Raw genomic sequence first — 22369 nt, forward strand, 5'->3', positions numbered from 1 at the left:
CCTAACTCAATCATGCCCAGGTACAGATCAGATTACAAACATAACCCAATATTTCTTTTTGGAATTAATCAATTATATCAAACTGCTACATCCAGTTTCTAATTAAAGTCTGAAAAGAAGGAACCACTAAGTAAGATATCTGTTCAGAGCACTGTTGAAAATATATTAAACATACAGATAGCCCAGATCCCTGTTCTCAAATGTTAAAAAGAGTTTATATTAGTATACAGAGAGAATATCCTTAAAGTCTATGTTTTACTGAGGTTTTATTTCTCCCTTTTTAAAATAACATCTTTAATTTCTTCTGAGACCGTTCCTTTATAGACATTTTGTTCTACTGCTTTTACCTCCTTTTGATACTCCAGTGGTAAACCATTTTCTTTTGCATTCATGCAAATGACCTTTTATACTGTGGTGATGGGGGAACATGCACATAATTTTTCATCTGATAACTTTGACAGGTTATTTCTTTACCTTCTTGAGTGTGAACAATAACTTCTGTTGGATCATATGTTCCATACAATCCCTTCGTGCTTATCCACAGAAATTAAGTTGCTTTTGTTCATTTTCCATACTACTCCCCACACTGCATCTCCAGAATTAGAACATGGTAGCTATTCCTCCACGCCAAGTATCACTTATTTTGCCTTAAGAATTGCCAAAGTTAAGCTTAATATCCTGCAGGTGGGCCACGCTGCAGAATACAGCCAATGGGTTTTGGAGGTGGATCTCTCCATCAGCAGGTTGCTTCCATAGACGACATACAGAAAACTCTCCTCATCCCTTCCCTGGCAATCCCCGCAGCCCAAGCCTGCCACGTCCCACCAGATGCAGGTGAGAAGCAGACTGGGACCATAGCTTGATACCCACTAACCCCGGCCCACTCTCTCCACTATTAACTTTTAAAAACAAAACCGCTTTGTGTCTTAAAACTCATCTCATCGTCAAAAGAAACCACTACTCTTTATACGTGTAATGTGTGGCTCTAAAGCCTCCCTTCACTGGGTGCATCACCAGATATATATATATGTATTGGAACTTTAGATGACTCCTCAGTGGAATCAGGAAAGGCACAATAATACACTCATGAGGTCTTTGGCCAAATCTAGGCTTCTGGCCCTTACATGCAGTAGGAAGTTTTGAGGTTCTCTGTGCAATATTTTCCTCAGCCTCAGTAACAATAACAACAATAACAACCAACACTTTCTGAGCTCTTACCATGTGCCAGGCACTGTTCTAAGTCTTTATGTATACTATATCATTTATTTTCACAACAATTGTAAGGGATAAGTTTCATTGTCACCCCCATATTTTATAGAAGCAGAAACTTAGGCAGAAAGAGGATAGAGAAGGAAGTTGCCCAAGTTCCACAGATGAAAAGGCAGTAGAGCTGGGTTCCAAACGTATAGTTTGACCCCAGAGACTGGCCTCTTCCCACTGTTACATGGACATGTGTGTTGTATTTTTTTTTTCCAGGTTTTTAAAAATAACACCTGGGGATGAGGCCCCTCTCCCTTTCCTTGGTATCATAGGCAAACACCAGTTCTACATTACATAGTGGCCATCTAATACATACATGCTGTGCAGTGTCCATGCCTTAGCTGCCTCTACAGTGAAGGCACTGAACTTCACGATAATTTTTTTTTATTTAGTATTGACTCTTTCAGATTTATTACCCCAGATGCTATTTGCTAGTGATATTCAAAACTTCGTTTCTCGATAAGAATAAAATAGTAGAACATGAGTTTTGAAGAACAGAGATAGGTTCTAATTACCCTTTTACTGCTCTACTACTACTACTACTAGATGAGAGACCTTCAGCAAGTTACTTAACCTGAGTTTTGGATTCCCTGCCTATAAAAATAAAGATGCCATACTTACCTTTTTTTTTATCCCTCCCCCCCACCGTGGCTTTTTGAATGCTGTCTGCTCTGTGTCCATCTGCTGTGTGTTCTTCTGTGTCCGCATTTATTTCCCCTCTCCCCTTGCAACTTGCTTGCTGTCTGCTCTGTGTCCATTCACTGTGCGCTCTTCTGTGTTTTTTTGCTTGTCTCCTTTTTCAGTTGTGCCACCTTGCTGAGTCAGTTCTTCACAGCACTTGCAGGCCAGGTGGCACTTAGCAGCATCCGCGGCCTGGGTGGCACTCTAAGGTGCTTTGCAGGCCGGGCAGCGCTCTACAGCGTGCGGGTGAGCCTGCCTTCACAAGGAGGCCCCGGGATGTTAACTCAGGGCCTTCTATGTGGCAGACGGGAGCCCAACTGATTAAGTCACAGCCCACCATACTTATCTTTTAAGATTATGAGAAACAAATGGTAAGCATCTATTATAGATAATAAAAAGTACAGTCATCCCTTCCACATTGCAGGAGTTAGGGCAACAGCACCCCTGTGATCTAGAAAATCTACATAAAATTTTCTGGCCTATCAAATTGATGGGCCAATTTCATAAAACAGTACAACACAGTCTTACCTATGCAAACCCTCTGCAATGTTATCCAATGTAAATCTATCCTCTGTAACTGTTTTTTCTTCTTCCTCCTCGTCATCTGGCATCACTTCTTGTTCAGGAGTAGTCAGCTCCATAAGCTCATCCTTTCTGGGTTGGTGTCAAGTAACACTTGAACTTCCCCTTCTTCCATATCCTCAAACCCTTCCCCCTTCTGTGTTGTCTGCTGGCTTTCATGTGTCATCTGAAGCTTTCACAAAACTCCCCCAAAATTCCCATTTAATTTCTTATGCCAAAGCACAATATATTGAAACTGCAATGGGGAAAGTCATGATGTAGAAGGGATAACTGTATTTCCCTAAGGTTCTTTCTTGTTCGAAAAAGTCTATAACCATTTTAACTTTATTATTGTGTTTGGCTTTAGTGGCTTGTTTCAATCTGATGCATGCCTCTTGGGTTTGGAAAATCCACAAGCAGTTATTGAGTATCTTCCAATTATGAAGCTCCAAGATAAGCCCAAGGGACTCAAATTACAGGGAGCAATAAATGTGTGTGGAAAGATAACCAACTCTTCCAAGGAGTAAATGACCAAACAGGAGACGAAGAGAAGGAGAAGATACTTCCCACTGGGATAGGGAGTTAGATGAGAGAAGTTTTTAGGAAAAAGGCAGATTAGGATAAGAAGAGAAGATTGGAGGTGGATCCCAGAAAGAGGAGGGGAGGGAGAGACAGAGAGAAAGGAAGAGAGAGGGGGAGAGAAGGGAGAGCCAGCAAACGAGTAAGTGAGCAGTATCTTACTCAACAGTAGGGCTGGGCAGGAAAGTTTATGTTAAGAAGTCAAGATTTAAATAATTAATTGACATGGACAGTGTTGCATTTTGCTTTACCATTTACCAAGTGCTTTACACATGCAATCCCACTTAATCTTTACAAAGGCTATGTTAAGCCAGTATTATCCCTATTTTGTAGAAAGACACTCAGAGAGACTCAGATTCACATTATTGTCACATTTGATGCTTAAAATAATTCTGAGAGATGGATAGAACAGACATTATCTCCAATGCAGAAAAAAGGTAAATTAAGACTCAGCCCAAATCAACTACCTAAGAAGTTCTAAAGATCCATCACCTCCTCTTTATAAGTAATATTTATAATGTCACCATTACTATCCTGAAATGAAATAAAATTCATACATAATGTAGCACTCCATAATTATGACAACTAAAACTGTCACCATAAATATCCAAAACATCCCAAAGGGGACAGGATGTTCCAGGCTAAGACCCATCCAAAATCAGGGTCTGGTCTCAAACTCAAGGATCCTGATTTTCAGAGGAAGCCTCTTGCTCCTTGAAAAAGTGGGACATGGCCAGTGGGCTCTCAGTGGAAAGCCTGAGTATCAGCACAGTTAGGCCCTCAGCCTCTTGCCCTTTACTGCTGGCCTCCACTGCTAAGAAAATATTTACGTCGCATCCATTCGCATGTTCAGGTCTTTAATCTCTAATATTCATCTTTCTGAAATGGAAATTAAGCTTTCAACTTCCACTCTGTCATGATAAATATTCCACATCTTACTTCTAAACAGCAACAAGAAGAAACAGGAACTTAAGAATCATATTTGTCATGGCCAACTCAAATCAAGTTATAATATAAAACAAGACATTAGGAAGCAAGAGTTTTGTTTTTCAAGTCTGTTAATGGATCAGGATTAGATTTATCTTCTGCTTGATCTAACCACCTGACAGGGTTAATGGTTTTGAACAATCCTGCCAACATAAACCAAAACGACATCCAGGGCTCGCATTCCAGAGCTGGCTTTTGTAGATTCTGGACTGACAAATTTTATGCACAGAGTCTCAAGAAGAAAAACTCAAACATTATTTTCATTCTTGAGGTTTAATTTATATACATTTGCAGTGTATCAGCACACTTGTAAACCTTCAGCATGACCAAATCTAACAGTAAGCAGCATACATTTCTCTCAGATGGTTGTATAACATTCTTTTAGCAGACATTAGATGATAAACCTACCACAAAGAAACCGCTTTTCTCCGACTCATTTCTTTAAGTACAAACTACCAAGAATCATTCATTCAGTAAATGTTTAATAAGCACACTATGCAAGGCATTACGGGAAGTTTACAGCTATATGAGACAGACCTGGGCCTCTTGGACTCCACAACCTGGTGAAGAAAATTGTACCCAGACATAAGGCCCTTGTTGTGGAGGGGGATCATAAAGGCAATGGGAACTAATGGACAAAGGAGAGTCCAATCAATGTTTGGCCATGTGGTAACCAAAGCCAGGAAGAAGCGAGATAAATAAAACTTGGCCTATGCCAAGTTTTAACAGGTAAAATATTTTCAAAAGATTAACAGGTAAATATCTCTAAATTAACTTTAGCCATATCTACTAAGTCTAAGATTGAATTATGGGACAGAGGGAGGAAGGTTTATCAAAGGTCAGCAGAGCAAGGACCAAACACTAATTGAGGAAGAGAAAAATGTGCAAAAAAGATTATCTAACATGGGTCATGAGTACATGGGGAAGCCTGGATAGTGACATGGGTGCTCACTGCCTTGCCTACAAAGTCAGAAAGACCAAGACTTACAAGCCAAGGGACAGACAGACGAAAACAGTCTTTAAGGTTTGTCAAAGTACTCTGCTACAAAACTCAATTTCATTAACACTACCCTCATTTGTGAAACAAAAACATGCTATATTGTTAGGAGATAAGTAAATATCACCAAAACTTGTTTAACTTCTTACAAGCCTGAGAAACAAAATGTTTAATTTTCTTTTTTCCTCTTATTTTCAATGGCACAAAGTCCCTAATTTTTTCTCTAAAAAGGAAAGTATGGCATTACTATTTTATGGAGGATTAAAAAAAAAATCTGCTTTCATGATATGATATCCTTATCTTGTAGACTATAGGATATTGCTGCTATAGTTTTATTTTTAACAGTTTTATTGAGGTATAATTTACATAAAATAAAGTCTATCAATTTAAAGTGTACAACTCAATGGTTTTTGCTCTTTTTTTTTTTGGTGCATTTATTATATTGCAAACATCACCTAAACTAACTTTAAACTATAATCTAATTTTAGAACATTTTCATCATCCTATAAGAAATCTTGTACCCATTAGCAGTAGCTTCCCATTCTCTCCTGCCACTTGCCTTCTCCCTACCCTAAGCAACCACTAATTTCTGTCTCTACAAATGTGCCTATAATAGACATTTCATATTAGTAGAATCATTCAGTGTGTCATCTTTTGTAACTAGCTTTCATTTAGCATACTGTTTTTGAGGCTTATCTATGTTGCAACATATATCAAAACTTCATCCCTTTTTGTTGTCAAAATAATATTCCACTATATGGATATACCGCATTCTCTTTATCCATTTAACATCTGAGGGACATTTGGGTCATTTCACCTTTTGACTGTTATTAATAATGCTGCTATGAGTATTTGCATGCAAGTTTCTTTGTGGACATATATTTTCATTTCCCTTGAATATACCTGGGAGTGGAACCACTGGATCATATGGTAACTCTATATCTAACCTTTTGAGGAACTGCCAGACTGTTTTCCCACAATATATGAGGATTCAATTTCTCCTTGTCCTTACCAACACTTGTTATTGTCAATCGTTTGATTATAGCCATTCTAGTGGGTATGAAGTAGTATCTTAAAGAGGTTTTGATTTGTATTTCCCTGATGACTAATAATGCTGAAGATCTTTTCATGGGCTTATTGGCCATATTCTTTGGAAAAATGTTTAGTCAAATATTTTACCCAGTTTTTAATGAGCTTTTGTTTTTATAGCTGAGTTGTAAGAGTTCTTTGGTTATTCTGGATATAAGTCCCTTATCAGAAATATGATTTACAAATATTTTCTCCCATTCTGTGAGTTGGCTTTTTGCTTTCTCCAGGAGAGTCCTTTGGAGCGCAAGTTTTCAGTTTCGATGATGCTATAAGTTTTTTAAGTACTTATTGGTATGCCTTCTATCGGGAAGGCAAAATTTAAATGAAGACAGAAAAATCCCCCCGTTATTGTGAAACCACCTTGCCCTTTCCTGCCAACTTCCAACCCTAACACAAAAAGTAAAAGTTTCAAATCAGAACAAGCAGCCATCAAAATTAAATGAGTCAGCAAAATGTGAACATAAATTCCTTCTGCTGGTTTACACAGTCGCAGAAGGTCTATACTGTTTGAGGTACTATGCTAAGTGCTGGGGAATCAAAGTTACCAAAGATAAGAAGCCTCTGCTCTAGAGAATTTTCAGGCTAGGAATGTGGTATTTCCAATCCCATTAAGGACTTTCTAATTCAACCGGCATACTTTTTGAATGGAAATTTTGTAAGGATTGGAGTGAACAACAGTGCAATCCAGAGCCTGACTCCATCTAGGGAAGCTCTAGTTTCCTGTCCTCCTTCCCTTCTCTGACACAATAGCACATCTTCCAGCACTATAAAAATTCAAAACCTCTTACTCATCTGTTAAACATGAAAAGAGGATGATTATGCAATTTCAGGTTTCAAATACTCATCTTTCTGAATGAATTCATGCATATGCTTGTTTATAGCTATCTCATTTTTTCCTGACTGTGTATAAAAGATCACTGCAGCTTAACAGCATGCAAGTCTATTCATACTGTGAAGTCATTAACAGCAGAGCTAGCCTGCTGAGAAGAGGAAATGCCACATACGACCAAAAACTAAATTATCTCCAAAATCAAGTCTTTGAAAATTACAGACAAATTTGACAATGGCACAAGAGTATATCCCAGAACAAGCAAAAGTTCTAGTGGGGGTATTGTTTACATCAACAAGAAGAGATTTAAAAAGTAGCAGAAACATCTTTTGGACAGACACAGGGTTCATTAAATAACTTAACAATACTTATTAGGCACCTACTCTGTGCCAGGCAAGATGCTAGGTTATAGGAATAAAATGAATAAGATACAACTTCTAGACTCCACCCAGGACCTCAGTTTCTTCCATGGCAGTCGGAAGGAGGGAAGTAACATGTTCAATATCAAAAGGTGTGATAAATGCTGAGAGAGAAGATGTACAAGATGTTATGAAGGCACAATAGAGGGACGTCTAAATAGGATTAGGAGATGGCATGGAGAATTAAAGGAAGGCTTACTGAAGAAACAGAGTGAGCATAGAAGGCAGAAAGATGGAATTCCTGGGAGAGGGAACAGCACATGCAAGGGGGCAGCTCATTACATGAATAAAACACTGGATTCTGGAATCAGGATGATCCAAGATCTCCCTCACCTGTAAAATGGGGATAGCAACTGTACCTCCTCATAAGGAATTAAATGAGATTAGCATATAAGAAAAGCTTAAGAAACATAACTATTATAATCAAGATAATTTTTAAGCAGAAAGGAATATAGTAAGAAAAGAATTGAAAGAAGTGTTTGATCCTTGTGATTTGCTTTTACTTTGGTCTCAACTTACAGTCTAACCATGAAATATTTATGTCCAGTAAATGATAATGTCTTAGACAAATTGTTAATGTAGTCTCTTTTCTCTCTTCACCAGTTAGGATTAGATTCAGCTGTAAGCAACAGTGATCAAAAATAATAATTGAAACAAAATTAAAATACATTTCTCTCTTTTGTGAAAGTCTAGAGGTGCCACGTATGGCAGCTTTGCTCCATGAAGTCCTCACAGACCCAAAAACCTTCCAGTTCACCACTTCAACATCTCTACAGTACGGCCCTTTTTCTCAAGATCTAATATGGTGACTAGCACTCCAGCCATCACAAGTGTGTTCCAGACAGCAGGGTGGAGGAAGGGATAAACAAGAAAAAATGGCAAAGAGCATACAGGAGTTGTTTTCTAAAAGGGATCCTAGAAGCTGTTAAACAACCCTCTGCTCACATTCTACCAGACATAACTAGCCACCTTGCCTCCTTTGGCTGCAAAAAGAAGCTAGGAAATGTAGTTTTTATTCTGGATGGCCATGTGCCTAACTTAAACTTGTGGATTCTGAAAAAAAAAAGAATAATATGGTATATTACATTAATTGATTTTCTTATATTGAACTACCCTTGCATACCTGGGATAATGGCCACTTGATCACGGTATGTAATTCTTTTAATATGCTATTGGATGGTGGTGATGGTAGCACAACATTGTGACTAAAATTAACAGCACTGAAATATATATATCTGAATGTTATAAAAAGGGGAAATGTTAGATTGCATATTTGGTAACAGAATAAAAATTATTCTTAAAAATCCACAGAACTACACTATATACATAGTGAACCCTAAGTTAAACCATGGACTATAGTTAAAAGTACAATTATAAAAATGTGCTATCATAAATTGTAACTAATGTTTCACACCAATGCAATTGGGAATCATGTATTTTATGCATGATTATTCTGTAAACCCACACTTCCCTTAATAAAAGGAAAAAAGTGTCCACTGTCAGTGACATAGCAAGGGTGCACTTTCTCTTATTATTCTGGTAAATGTAGAATCGTGACAGATACTCCGCTTAAAGCAACTATGTACCAAGAAGAACAAGCAACTGTTGGTGGCTAGACAATCCACACCAGGGTTTCAAAATAATTAAAACCAGTAACTAGAGCTCTGTTTAGGCAGAATCCCAAAAGAGGGCACTGAAAGGTTAGACTGACAGATGCAAAATCTGAGGAATAGTTACAGCAGTGATTATGCAAGGCACTGGGCTTTCAAGTTTTGATGGTAATAAACTCATTTTCTCCAACTTCCAGCACACAAAATGTAAGTGTAGTTTAATGACAGTAACTGGACTGAAAGGTAAGTGGGGCCTGAACATATTGAATTTCCCTCATTATAATTCTCTAGAAATGTTTATTGTAAAAAAAGCACTATATAGGAATAGCCATTGAAGATTTTAAGGGTATAACCATTAACATTATTTTTAAGACATGAAAGAAGTTAAACACTAAGCATATAAGAAACAGTTATCATGGATATCAAGGACCCAACATGGTTGAATCCCATTTCAAGTTTAAAAATAATGGGAGGAAAGATTTGATTTAGCTTGTCACTGTAATCTGACCTAAGAGGACTGTGGCATCATATAGTGGAATCAGACAATGAAGGTTAGAATTCCAATTCAAACATTTATTGGCAGTATAAATTCCTTAACCCTCTATGCTTCATTGTCCCTAACAGTAGAATGGAGATGACAATGGACTCTATCTCCCAACATTTTTTGAGAATTAAAAGACCTAATATATGTTAAGGGATTACCCAAATGTTTGTCTTAACAGTGGTTGTATTAGTAGTACTGGCAATAAAATAAGACCCAACAGTTGCCCTTTAATGACCAGGTTTTTAAGATTTAAAGTACTAACAAATTGTCTATCACCTCAGTCCAAAGTTTGAAAATCTGTCTACCTTTTCCCTAAACTCAGCCAATCAACAATCATCCCGACACAAAAAACACAGACAAAAAAGTAAAATATTTGGTATCACTTAATATCTTCCTTTATTTTATTCTGTGTAAATGTTTTTTATGTGTTTATGCTTTGATTTTTATTGTGAAATATCCCAAGGAATCAAAAGAATGTACATGTATGTACATTTTAAGTAAAAGAACAATAATGAAACACCCACAAGCCAATCTCACAGTTGAAGAAACAGAACAAGAACAATGTCTTGGAGGCCCTGTGTGTTCCTCTACGATTCCAGGACCTTCCCCTCCAGCACAGGTAACCATCAATCTGAATTCTGAGTTAATCATTCCTTTGCTTTTCTTTTTAGTTTCACCAACTATATCTCTCTATACTTGTCTCTAAGCAATAAATCACTCTTGCTGTACTGTACTTTATGTAAATGGTGCCATATAGTATGTATTCTGCAACTTCCTTTTTCATTCAATAATTACTTAATGAGATTTATCCACATTTACATGCATAATCAAATATCAGTCATTTGCACTGCTATAGAGTAGTATTCTATGGTAGAAATTTAACTATCATTTATTTAATTCATTCTTCTGTTTATGAATATCTGTCTTGCTTCTTGCTTAAGACTCCTAAACTGAGGATGGACTCAAACAGATCCTAAATCGTTAGGATGACTATAAAATTTATTGCCCAAACTGAGATACTTTTGAGAGGGGATGCTATTAATAATTATACCAGGACAACAGGCATAAGCGAGCATATGTGGTTACCCTACAAATACTAAATTTTATTTCAGGAGTTCCCAATCACCAACCCCACCCCCACACCCCAAAGCACAGATTAAAGCATTTAAATCCAAGACTGCTTAACTGATAGTTCACAATTAAAATGCTATCAGCTTCAGTATTTAGAGTGTAACCCAGAAGGAAAGTCCAAACAATTAATTACTCCTTCTATCCTGAAAAGAAGAAAAGCAAATTCTTCAAGAAAAAATGAACAGCTTCCCAAGTCTCTGCTATCTCAGACCTTCATAGTCTGTCATCATTGTTTGAAGAAAATTCCAACTATAGTAATAATAACAAGGATAAAATTTTCAAGGCCTTAAATTATGGAGTCCTTTGACTGAGCTAGGACAGGGCTAAGGGCACAGCATCACCATCCCATAATCTTTACTACAACCCCATGTGGTAGGTATGGAAAATGAAGCTTGTCTAAGGCTGCAGTGCCTGCAAGCGCAGAGCCTCAGAACCCATTGTATCTAAACAGGTGATGTATTAGTCAGCCAAAGGGGTACTGATGCAAAGTACCAGAACTCTGCTGGCTTTTATAAAGGGTATTTATTTGGGGTAGAAGCTTACACTCACAAGCCCCTAAAGAGTCCAACTCAAGGTACCATAAAAGGTACTTTCTCACCCAAAGTTACCGGCCATGTGTTTGACCAAGGTGGCAGGTGATGTGTGTGAGGGTTCAGCCTTCCCTCTTCCTTTCAAGGCTCCGTGGTCCCAGCTTCTTCCGATCTCAGCTGTAAACTGGCTTCTCTCTCTCCCCAGAGCATGTTTCTTTCCTGGCTCAGCTGCTCAGCTCTCTTCACGACGTAGAAGACTATCAGGTTCATCTCTCTTCCCAGGGCCTCTGCCATGTCTAATGAGACGTCTCTCTTCCTACGTGTTCTTTTTATCTGTGTATTTACTACCCAGGGCTCCAGCATCAAAACTCAAACTCTCTCTTCTGTCATGTCATTTTCTCTGTGGCGGGGACTCAATGATCTACTAACATGGCCAAATAAAAGCCCTAATTTTAATTTAATCAAGTAAAAGTGAAACCTCTGAACTTAATACAATCAAAGGAGAACATGCCCAGAGGAAAAGATCAGTTTACAAGCATAATCCAGTATCTATTTTTGAAATTCATAAACAGTGCCAAACTGCTACAGGTGACCAGATAATTTATTTTATAAATCCAGATCTTTCTGGGAATAAAATGGGTGCTATTAACAACTGCACCAGGGAACCAGGTGCAAACTGAGACTGTCCAAGGCACACTAGGACATGTGCTCGCCCTAGTTCTAATGCCAAAGATAATGCTCTATCATATATATCCTTTTGCAGTTTTCTAAATTCAGGTATAAATGATTTGGGGGGACTGGCCAGATTTTGGACCAAATCTCTGGTGTTCACATTCTTATGTGGAGATGCACTGTCCTCACAGAGGTCACAGATGCATAAACTCCCTCACCCTTTCTTCTTCAGTACATCTGAAAGACCTGAAGACATCCTAGTAGCATCGTTCAGTCCAGCACAGCAGGTTGGAGAGGACTATGACTTGCTTCTCTGAAATTCATAATTAAATTAAAGCAACATTCTTCCTCCCAAAGCAGCTCCTGTCAGAAGTTGCCAGCAGCATTAACACTCCCTTCACTGGAGCACTCATCCCTCAGAGAGGCTGCGACCAGCTTCTCTGACATGGAGGAGCTGCAGGCCTTTCCTTCAGCGAGGTCCCCTGAAATGCCCCATCTCTGTATTCCTTTCTGCATAGCTGTGTGTATGGTCTCTCTCTCTCAAACACACACACACATACATTTTTTAAAATGTTTCAGACATGGAAAAACAGATAGTATCCCTTACACCAGGTGCACACATTTTTGCTTTATAAGAATGATCACCACTGCACTATTCATAGGTCCAAATGAGAAATAACATAAATGTCCATCAACAGTAAAATGATAAAATTATGGTGAAGTCATAAAACAAGAATGTGCTCCAGTAATAAAAGTGCACAAATTACTGCTACACACACAAAATTAATCTCACAATCAAAATACTGAGAAAAAAGCCGCAAAAACCAAAGAGAATATGTATACCATGATTAAATTTATATAAAATCCATTTAAAAAATCAGTGAAACTAATTTATAATGTTAGAAATGAAGATAATGGCCACTTTTGCAGGAGGTAATTGATATTAATTAGGAGGGGCCACGAGGTTTGCTTCCAGGATATTGTTAATATTCCTCTTCAACCAAGATGGTAGTTACAGAGGTAGTGACTGCCATAATTCATCAAGGTGTGTACATTTTTTTGAATGCATGTTATATTTGAGGAAAAAAACACCCTAGAATTAAAGCTACGTTTAGTCAAGTATTTTGTTACTTGCAGTCAAAATTATCTCTACTATTATTAAACTATCTGAGTGACCATGAGCAAGTCATTTAGCTTCTGTGTTTATTTCTTCATTTATAACCCTACCTGATGTGTACAGCTGATGTGAGAAGTACCTCATATAAATACATGAAACATGCTTAGCAAGACCTTGGCACATTAAATACTCAAAAATTCTAGCTGTTGGAATTGGTGATATTCCATCTACCCTAGTATCTTCACTTGAGGACTTATATCTCCATTTATCATATCCTTCTGGACTGAGTGAGGGCATACTGAAATGGACAAGTTCACCTATCCTTGTTGGGGAGTGGTGGTGGGTAAATTATCTGTTGGAGGACAATCTGGCCATAAGCACCAAAAGCCCAGAAAATGTTAGCAACCAGTAATTCCATTCTAGGAATTTATTCTTAGGAAACGAAATGTGCAATATGCTTCTATGAGCATATATCACTTTTATAATCAGAACTACAAATGTTAAACAGAATTTATGACCTCTTCTCCTAAGGCTTCATCTCTGTTGTCAAGGTGACAGTGCGCTACAATTCATAACACTTTAGGAAGGACACTAACACAATGGCATGTGTCTGAAGGAAGGTGACTGACAAGTTGGTAAAAGGTTTCAAAAATAAACTCCATGAGAAATGGCTGAAGGGACGATGTTCTGTACCCTGTGAAATACCTGTTAATGGGATAGCTGTCTTGGAACTTCTTCATGCAGAGGAGGGATTACACTTGCTCCCCTTGGCTCCAGAAGTCTGAACTAAAACCAGTGAATCCAAACTACAAGAAGGAGAGAAGGGGAGGATGTAGATTATATCTCAAGAAGCAAGCAAACAGTGTAATCATACCATAAACCCCAGGGTTTCCTTCCTGCCCAATGGTAAGGAGTCCTCTGGTGGTGTCTGCTAAAATTTTTGTTAGCCTTTGGGCAGCTACACAGTAGAGGCCTCCTCTTTAGCATCCCAGACCAGCTTGCTCTGTGGACAACAGGAACTCTGATATTCCTAACCAAACACCAGCCTGGACAGAAGCACCTGGTTCTCCTCTTAACCCCTCTCTCTTGCCCTTTAGCAAAGTCTTCCATTTTTACACAGATTGGTCTACTTCTCTCCATTTTCTCCACTTGACCACCATAGTCCATGCCATCATCACTCTCTCTTTCTGGGCCACTACAAAGCCTTCCTAACTGATATCTCTCTCGCCACACCAATCCATTTCCTATATAGTAGCTAAAGTAATAATTTTCTTGGATAAAGAAAAAAATCATTATTAAGACTACAAGACTCAGATGGTGTTGGGGTTTAAGATATATTTAGGGGATTTGAATCTCTGGACTGACAATATGATAGCCAGGCCCTGAGCCTTAACAGACTCCAGCTCCTACAATCTGATTTATTGGACTCACCTCACTCAGCTAAGATGGAGTTGAAGAAGGACAACCACCACACCATGGAGCCTAGAGTGCCTACAACTGAAAGCAGGAGGATTGCATCCACTATCCATGTGGAATGTGAGCCTCCTCTTGACATGGAGGTGCAACGGACACAACCAATCCAAGGTCCACAGAGAAAAGGTGGCATTGGAGTGGGAAAAGTGGACATGGTGGCTGATGGGTATGGGGAATGGCAGGAAGAGATGAGATGTGGAGGCACCTTTGGGACTTGGAGTTGGCCTGGATGGTGCTTCAGGGGCAATCACCGGACATTGTAAATCCTCCCAGGACCCACTGGATGGAATGGGGGAGAATATGGGCCATGATGTGGACCATTGACCATGAGGTGCAGAGATGCCCAGAGATGTACTTACCAAATGCAATGGATGTGTTATGATGATGGGAGTGAATGTTGCTGGGGGGGGAGTGGTGGGGTGGGGGTGGTGGGGTTGAATGGGACCTCATATATATTTTTTTTTAATGTAATATTTTTACAAAATCAATTAAAAAAAAAAAAAAGACTACAAGACTCAAAGTGATTTACTCCTATCTTCTCCAGTCTTAATTAGGGTCTCTTCCTCCTTGCTCTCTTTACTCCAGCCAAGCTGGCCTTCTTTAGGTTCCTCATTCAGACTCAAGTCTTTCCTATAGCAGGGCATTTGCACATGTTGAAATACTCTCCATCTCCCACTGCCTCACCTTTCTGCAATTCAAATATCAGAGGTCATTCTCTAGTTTTGATGCTCTAATGGCATCTCGTTGCCCTAAGGATCTTGTACGTGGCTTATAGCGACTTTTTTGACCTGGCCACAACTGACCAGTCCATACTACCTCTAGTTTCTCAACTAAGTAGAATGCCTCTCAACTTTCTCAAATGCATCATCCTTGGGTCTTTATTCATGCTGGGTCTTTATTCATGCTGCTTTCTCTTTCTGAAAAAAATCTTGCGGCTAAATCCTATTACCTTCAGGGTTGAGCCCAAGAGTCACTTCCTCAGGAAGCCTTCCCTTACCGCCTTATACTGGGTTACTATGCCTCTCCTGTGTGTTCCAATAGAACCTGTAATTATTCCATCATAGCATTTATTACATTTTACTTTAATTGCATTTCCTGCTACTTGGTAATGTCTATGATGGCAGGAACTGCATCTATTTGGTCAGATTATAGTATCAGAACTTCTGAGTAAATGAATTTATTAAAAATATCATTTTCCCCATGCATGAGCAAACTAAAGTAAAAAATAGGAAAAAAAAAAAACAGATCTCAACTAGAAATATTCTAATGAGTGGTATTTTCTTCCTAGAAAATGATGCAAGTCTAGACTTTATTAAAGATTCCCAGTGTTAGGCAAAGTTTCATGTGCTGTTGCTTTTATTTTAACTAGCTGCTACAGTAATTATTTTTTTTACCAGTATTTGAATGCCCCAAGGCAATATTCTGTCCACACACATGAAAAGATCAATAGGCACTAAACAGACTAAAGAGAGGCATAATATTGAATTCATAAAATAACATGCTATAAAAGAAAATTAAACCAGGTAAAACACTAGAGGACATAAGATTAATAAGCAAAACACCAATTTTCCCATCATCTGCTTCCCTCAAAGGCATGAAGAATCCTGTTAATTTGACAAAATTGTTTCATGTGAAAGACCATCAAAATCTCAAAGTCAGAACCCTCGTCCACACCTCAGTATAGATCCAGAGTAGAAGTGCAATGAGCAGATGCCTAGAAATCTCCATCCTGTGCCCTGGTCCCCACTCTGTCTTCAGTCAGCAGAAAGATTATCTGACGTGGTCAAAAACCGCTAGTCGCCTCTCAATATCCATTCTCTCCTTCTTTCTTGGTAACAGGACCCTGGTTTTTTGCTGAGCACCTTAATGGCCGATTACAACATTACATTTCCTGGCTGACCTCTACAGCTAAGAAGCCAATGAGATGTAAACAGATCTGTTGGGTTGGTCCTCTGGGAAGCCTTGAAAAGAAGAGGCACACTATTCTTCTTCCCACTGCCTGGCATAGAGATGTGATGGCTGAAGCTCCAGAGTCCCTGTGGATGATAAGGACAAGAGCTGCACCTGAGGATCCATGGACAGGAGAGCTGCAAGAAACCCAGCTCTCATTTCCGGGAAGATGGAGGATTAGAGGAGTGGGGTATCTCTTCTCTCTCAGGAAAAATACCTAGAAAATGGGTGAAGACCATCTGGAGGGTTGCTCTAGGGCTCAGGACACCAGGGTAAGGTGAGACAACACCCAGAAGAGAGAGAGGCAAAGGAAAGGAGTCTCAACTGACTGAAAAGTCCCATGAGGAAAGCAGCAAAAGCAGCAGGGGACTCACATTCCTCCACCTATGGAGCAAACAGCAGTCTGTAGACCTTAGTAGCTGTGGACTGCTGGGGCTGTGGACTAAGGGGGTTGCAGGGATCCTCTTCTTCAAGAAAGGTGAGAAACAGGGACACAGCCTAAAGAAAATTTAGATTTTGGCCAGATAACTTGGTCTGCTGCACTGGAGGGGTTCCACACTTTCAGGCAGGCTAGGGTCATGACATTGTTTGCACTGCGAGCCCTTAAGAAGCTAAAGATAATTTGCCTTCTCAAACACCTCCCTACTGCCCAGGCTGGTAATTGAAGAGGCAGAAGGTGTGACCAGCCAAGCGTGGAGAACAGCCTCTGAAAAAGTTTGTTTGTGAGGCTTGGCCAGCCCTGAGGACATTGCTATTGCACTGTCCACCCACCTGAGGAGTTACTCTGAATGCATTGCCCCTTAGCATCTGGGGAATGCATTAGCTCAGAAGTCTGCCAAAGAGCATCATATGCTGGCTAGACCAGAAAGGTACAAGAAAATTGAAAAATAGTAGTAAATAAAAGAGGTAAGCAGGTGCCTTTACTGTACCCTCTCCAAGGCTCTTGGAAACTGGCCTGCACCTCATCACTAGGTCCTTAGCCCTAGTTTGAGCTGTTAAACAGGGGTATTCCTAAATATCTAAAAACAAGTTGAACCAAGAGTCAAAGAACAATAGTAGCACACAGCTAATTAACATTAAGTCCCTAGGCAAGAAAGAGAAACTGAACATCAGAGTAAACCCAGCATCAAATCAGACACCTAGACATCAACAAAAAAAATTACAAGCCGTACAAAGAAAAAGGAAGACATGACTCAGGCAAAGGAACAAATCAGAACCCCAGACAAGACACAGAACTAGAAACAGCTAGTCAATGAAATTCATACAAATCTCCTAAATCAGGTCATGGAGTTGAAGTACAACATGGCTAAAGAAATAGAAGAGGGAGCAGATGTGGCTCAAGCAGCTGAGCACTTGCTTCCCATATGGGAGGTCCTAGGTTCAGTTCTCACTGTCTCCTAAAAACAAAGACAAATCATAAGCCAACAAAGGAAAACACAAACTCAGAGGAGCCAATGTGGCTTATGTATTGAGTGCCAGCTTCCCACTGATGAGGTACTGGGTTCAATCCCCAGCCTTGGTACCTAAAAAAAAATAAAAATAAAAAAATAACAGTGTTATGAAGATACTGTGGTAGCACAGAGAAAAACTTTAAACCATGAAGAGAAAAACAACAGAGCTTATGGGAAGGTAAGATACAATAAGTGACATTAATAATGCAATAGAGGGGGAAGCAGATGAGGCCCTAGTGACTGGGCTTTGCCTACCATATGGAGGACCTGGGCTTGATCCCTGGGGCATCCTGGTAAAAATAAAATAAAATAAAGCATTCCCGTGTGGCAAGCCAGTGCCTGCGCAGTGAGCCAGTGCTCATGCAAGTGAATCATGCAGCAAGATGATGATGCAACAAAAGAGAGACAAAGGGGACAGTGAAGGCAATGTGCAACAGAAAACAGGAACTGAGGTGGCACAAGTGACAGGGAACCCTTCTCCACATCAGAAGTCCCCAGGATCAAGTCCTGGTGAATCCTAGAGGAGAAAAACGAGAAGAGAAGACAAAAAGAGAAATAGATACAGAAGATCACACAGCGAATGGACACAGACAGCAAAAAACAGCAGGGTGGCCAGGAGGGGGAAAATGCAAATAGAGGTACACAACATAAGATTTGAAATCATAGAAGAAAGAATCAGTGACATAGAAAAAAGAACAACTGAAACTGAACAAAGAAAGGAAAAAACTGAGCAGGGACTCAAGGAGTTCAATGATAACACAAAGCACACCAACATACATATTATGAGCGTTCCAGAAGGAGGCAAGAAGAGAAAAGGGCAGAAAGAGTATCTGAGGAAATAATAGCCAAAAATTTTCTAAATCTCATCAAAGACATCAATATATGTGTCAAGGAAGCACAGCATATTCCACTGAGAATAAATCCAAATAAACTGGTCCCACAATACATAAAACACAGAATGCCAGATGCCACAGGTAAAGAGAAAGTTCTGGAAGCAGCACGGGAAAAGCAAAACATCACATACAAGGAAGTTCAGTAAGACTTAGTGCAGATTTTTCTTCAGAAACCTTGGAAAAGAGAAGGTAGTGGTATGGTATAATTAAGGTGCTGAAAGAAAAAAATCTGCCAGCCAAGAATTCTTTATCTGGCAAAACTGTTATTCAAATATGACAGTGTGCTTAAAATAGTCACAGATAAATAGAAACTAAGAGAGTTTGTAAATAAGAATCCAGCTCTGCAGGGAACATTAAAAGTTCTGCAGTTAGAAAAGACAAAGAGAGAGGCTTGAAGGAGAGTGTAGACATGAAGACTATCAGAAATAATAATCAAAAGAGTAAAAAGATGAATAAAAATAAGTATGACATGTGAAAGTCATAGGATAAAATGGTTGAAATATTGCCTTTAAAATAATAACACTGAATGCTAATTGATTAAATGCCCCAATCAAAAGACATAGGCTGAGAGAGTGAATGAGAAAATACTAGCCATCCATATGCTGGCTGCAGGAAACTCACCTTAGACCCAAAAAGACTGAAAGTGAAAGGCTGGGAAAAGATATTTCACAAATAATAACCAAAAGAGAGTGGAGGTAGCTACACTGGTGGCAGACAAAACAGACTTTAAATTTTTAAAATGCGATAAGAGATGCAGAAGGCCAGTATATATTAATAAAAGGGACAAACCACCAGGAAGGAGTAACAGTCATAAATATCTATGTATCTAATCAGGATCCCCCAAAATATATAAGGCAAACTATGGCAAAAGTGAAAGGAGAAATAGACGTCTCTACAATAATAGTTGGTAACTTCACCATGCCCTCACATTAACAGACAGTATAATTAGACAGAAGATTAACAAAGAAACAGAGAACTTGAACATTATGATAAACAGGCTGGACCTGACAGACATATATATAGAACATCACACTCCAAATCAGCAGGTTATGCTTTCTTTTCAAGTGCTCATGGACCTTTCTCTAGGACAGACCACATGCTGGGCCACAACACGGCTCTAATAACTTTAAGAAGACTGAAATTATACAAAGCACCTTCTCTGATCATAATGGAATGAAGCTGGGAATTAATAGTAAGTGGGAAAGGGGGAAATTTGCAAATATACGGAAGCTAAACAACACTACTGAAACAAAAGATGGGTCAAAGAAGAAACTGCAAGAGAAATTAGTAATCTCAAAACTAATGAAAAAAAAACACAATTTGTCAAAACTTATGGGATATAGTGGGGGCATATCTAAGAGGGAAATTTATAGCCCTAAATGCCTACATTTAAAAAAAAGAAAGAACTAAAATCAAAGATCTAACAGCACTGGAGAAACTATAAGAAGAACAGCAAGCCAATCACAAAGCAAGCAGAAAGAAAGAAAGATTAGAGCAAAAACCAGCCAAAAGCTGGTTCTTTGAGAACGTCAATAAAATTGACACTTAGCAAGACAAACAAAGTAAAAAAGAGAGAAGATGCAAATAAATAGAATCAGGAATGAAAGGAGGGATATTATGACTGACCCCACAGAAATAAAAAGGATCATAAGAGGATATTATGAAAAACTCCATGCCAAAAATTAGACAACCTAGATGAAATGGACAAATTCCTAGAAAGGCACAAAAAAACCTACATTGACTCTCATGAAACACAAAAACTCAACAAACCAATCATAAGCAAAGAGATTAAATCAGTCATCAAAAATCTTCGAACAAAGAAAAGTCTAGGACCAGATGGCTTCAAAGATGAAGTCCACACGCATTTCAAGAAGAATTAACACCAATTCTGCTTAAACTCTTCCTAAAAATTACCAAACACACTTTATGAAGCCAACATTACCCTAACACCCAAGCCAGATAGAGATACTAGAAGAAAAGTAAACTAGGGACCAATCTCTCTAAAGAGCATTGATGCAAAAATTCTCAACAAATTACTTGCAAACTGAATCTGACAGCATATAAAAACAATTATACATCACAATCAAGGGAGTTTTATTCCTGCTATGCAAGGGTGGTTCAAAATAAGAAAATCAGTTAATGTAACACACATTAACACACTGAAGGGGGGAAAAAAACACATGATCATCTCAATTGATGCAGAAAAGGCATCTGAAAAAATCTAGCATGCTTTCCTGATAAAAAGACAAGCATAAGTTCCTCAACATAATAAAGGATGTATAAGAAAATCTCATAGCCAACATATATATTCAATGAGGAGAGGTTGAAAGCTTTCTAAGATCAGGAACAAGGCAAGGATGCCTGCTGTCACCACTGTTATTCAACGTTGTGCTAGAAATTCTAGCTAGAGCATTTCAGCAAGAAAAATAAATAAATAAAAGGTACCCAAATTGGAAAAGAGGAAGTAAAACCTTCACTATTTGCAGATGACATGATCTTATATTTAAAAGTCCTGAAATATAGACAGCAAAGCTATTAGAGCTACTAAATGAGTTTTTTTTAAAAAGTGGCAGGATAGGGAAACGGACTTTGGCCCAGTGGTTAGGGCGTCCGTCTACCACATGGGAGGTCCGCGGTTCAAACCCCGGGCCTCCTTAACCCGTGTGGAGCTGGCCCATGCGCAGTGCTGATGCGCGCAAGGAGTGCCGTGCCACGCAAGGGTGTCCCCCGCGTGGGGGAGCCCCACGCACAAGGAGTGCACCCGTGAGAAAAGCCGCCCAGCGTGAAAAGAAAGAGCAGCCTGCCCAGGAATGGCGCCGCCCACACTTCCCCAGCCGCTGACGACAACAGAAGCGGACAAAAGAAACAAGAAACAAGACGCAGCAAAAAGACACAGAAAACAGACAACCTGGGGAGGGGAGGGGAATTAAATAAATAAAAAATAAAAGCTTTAAAAAAAAAAAAAAAAAAAAAAAAAAAAAGTGGCAGGATATAAGATCAACATGCAAAAATCAGTCATTTCTATACCCTAGTAATGAGCAAGCTGAGGAAGAAATCAAGAAAAAAATTTCATTTTCAATAGCAACAAAAAGACTCAAATATCTAAGAATTAATTTACCAGGAATGTGAAGGGCCTGTATTCAGAAAACTACAAAACATTGCTAAAAGAAATCAAAGAAGACCTTAACAAATGGAAGGACATTCCATGTTCATGGATTGGAAGACTAAACATCACAAAGATGTCAATTCTACCCAAACTGGTGTACAGATTCAATGCAACACCAATCAAAATTTCAACAGCGTACTTTACAGAAATAGAAGTCAATTACCAAATTTATATGGAAGGGAAAGGGGTCCTGGATAGCCAAAAACATCCTAAAAATGAAGAGCAAAGTTGGATGACTCATGTTTTCTGAACTTGAAATGTATTATAAAGCTACAGTAGTCAAAACAGCATGGTATTGGCATAAAGATAGACACATTGACCAATGGAATTGAATTAAGAGTTCAGAAATAGACCTCTATGGTCAACTGATTTTTTATAAGCCTAACAAGTCCACTTTTCTAGAACAGAACAGTCTCTCCAACAAATGGTG

General features: G+C 38.9%; 1 protein-coding gene and 1 pseudogene across 6 annotated transcripts in view; both read right to left on the reverse strand.

Moving 5' to 3' along the window:
* TMCC3 (transmembrane and coiled-coil domain family 3) overlaps positions 1–22369 on the reverse strand; it is a 332700-nt gene that overhangs the window by 210447 nt on the left and 99884 nt on the right. For 4 of the 6 annotated variants that reach the window (XM_071219004.1, XM_058308544.2, XM_004446721.5 and 1 more), the window contains one exon: positions 13712–13812. The exons of the other annotated variants lie outside the window; for them this stretch is intronic. The gene's annotated coding sequence lies outside the window, so the exon portion shown is untranslated. The remainder of the gene's footprint in view (positions 1–13711; positions 13813–22369) is intronic. 6 annotated transcript variants of the gene reach the window in all.
* On the reverse strand, positions 267–2582 carry LOC101446561 (gamma-glutamylcyclotransferase pseudogene; annotated as a pseudogene).

The sequence above is a fragment of the Dasypus novemcinctus genome, chromosome 12, assembly GCF_030445035.2.
Source record: "Dasypus novemcinctus isolate mDasNov1 chromosome 12, mDasNov1.1.hap2, whole genome shotgun sequence".
Lineage (NCBI taxonomy): Eukaryota > Metazoa > Chordata > Mammalia > Cingulata > Dasypodidae > Dasypus > Dasypus novemcinctus.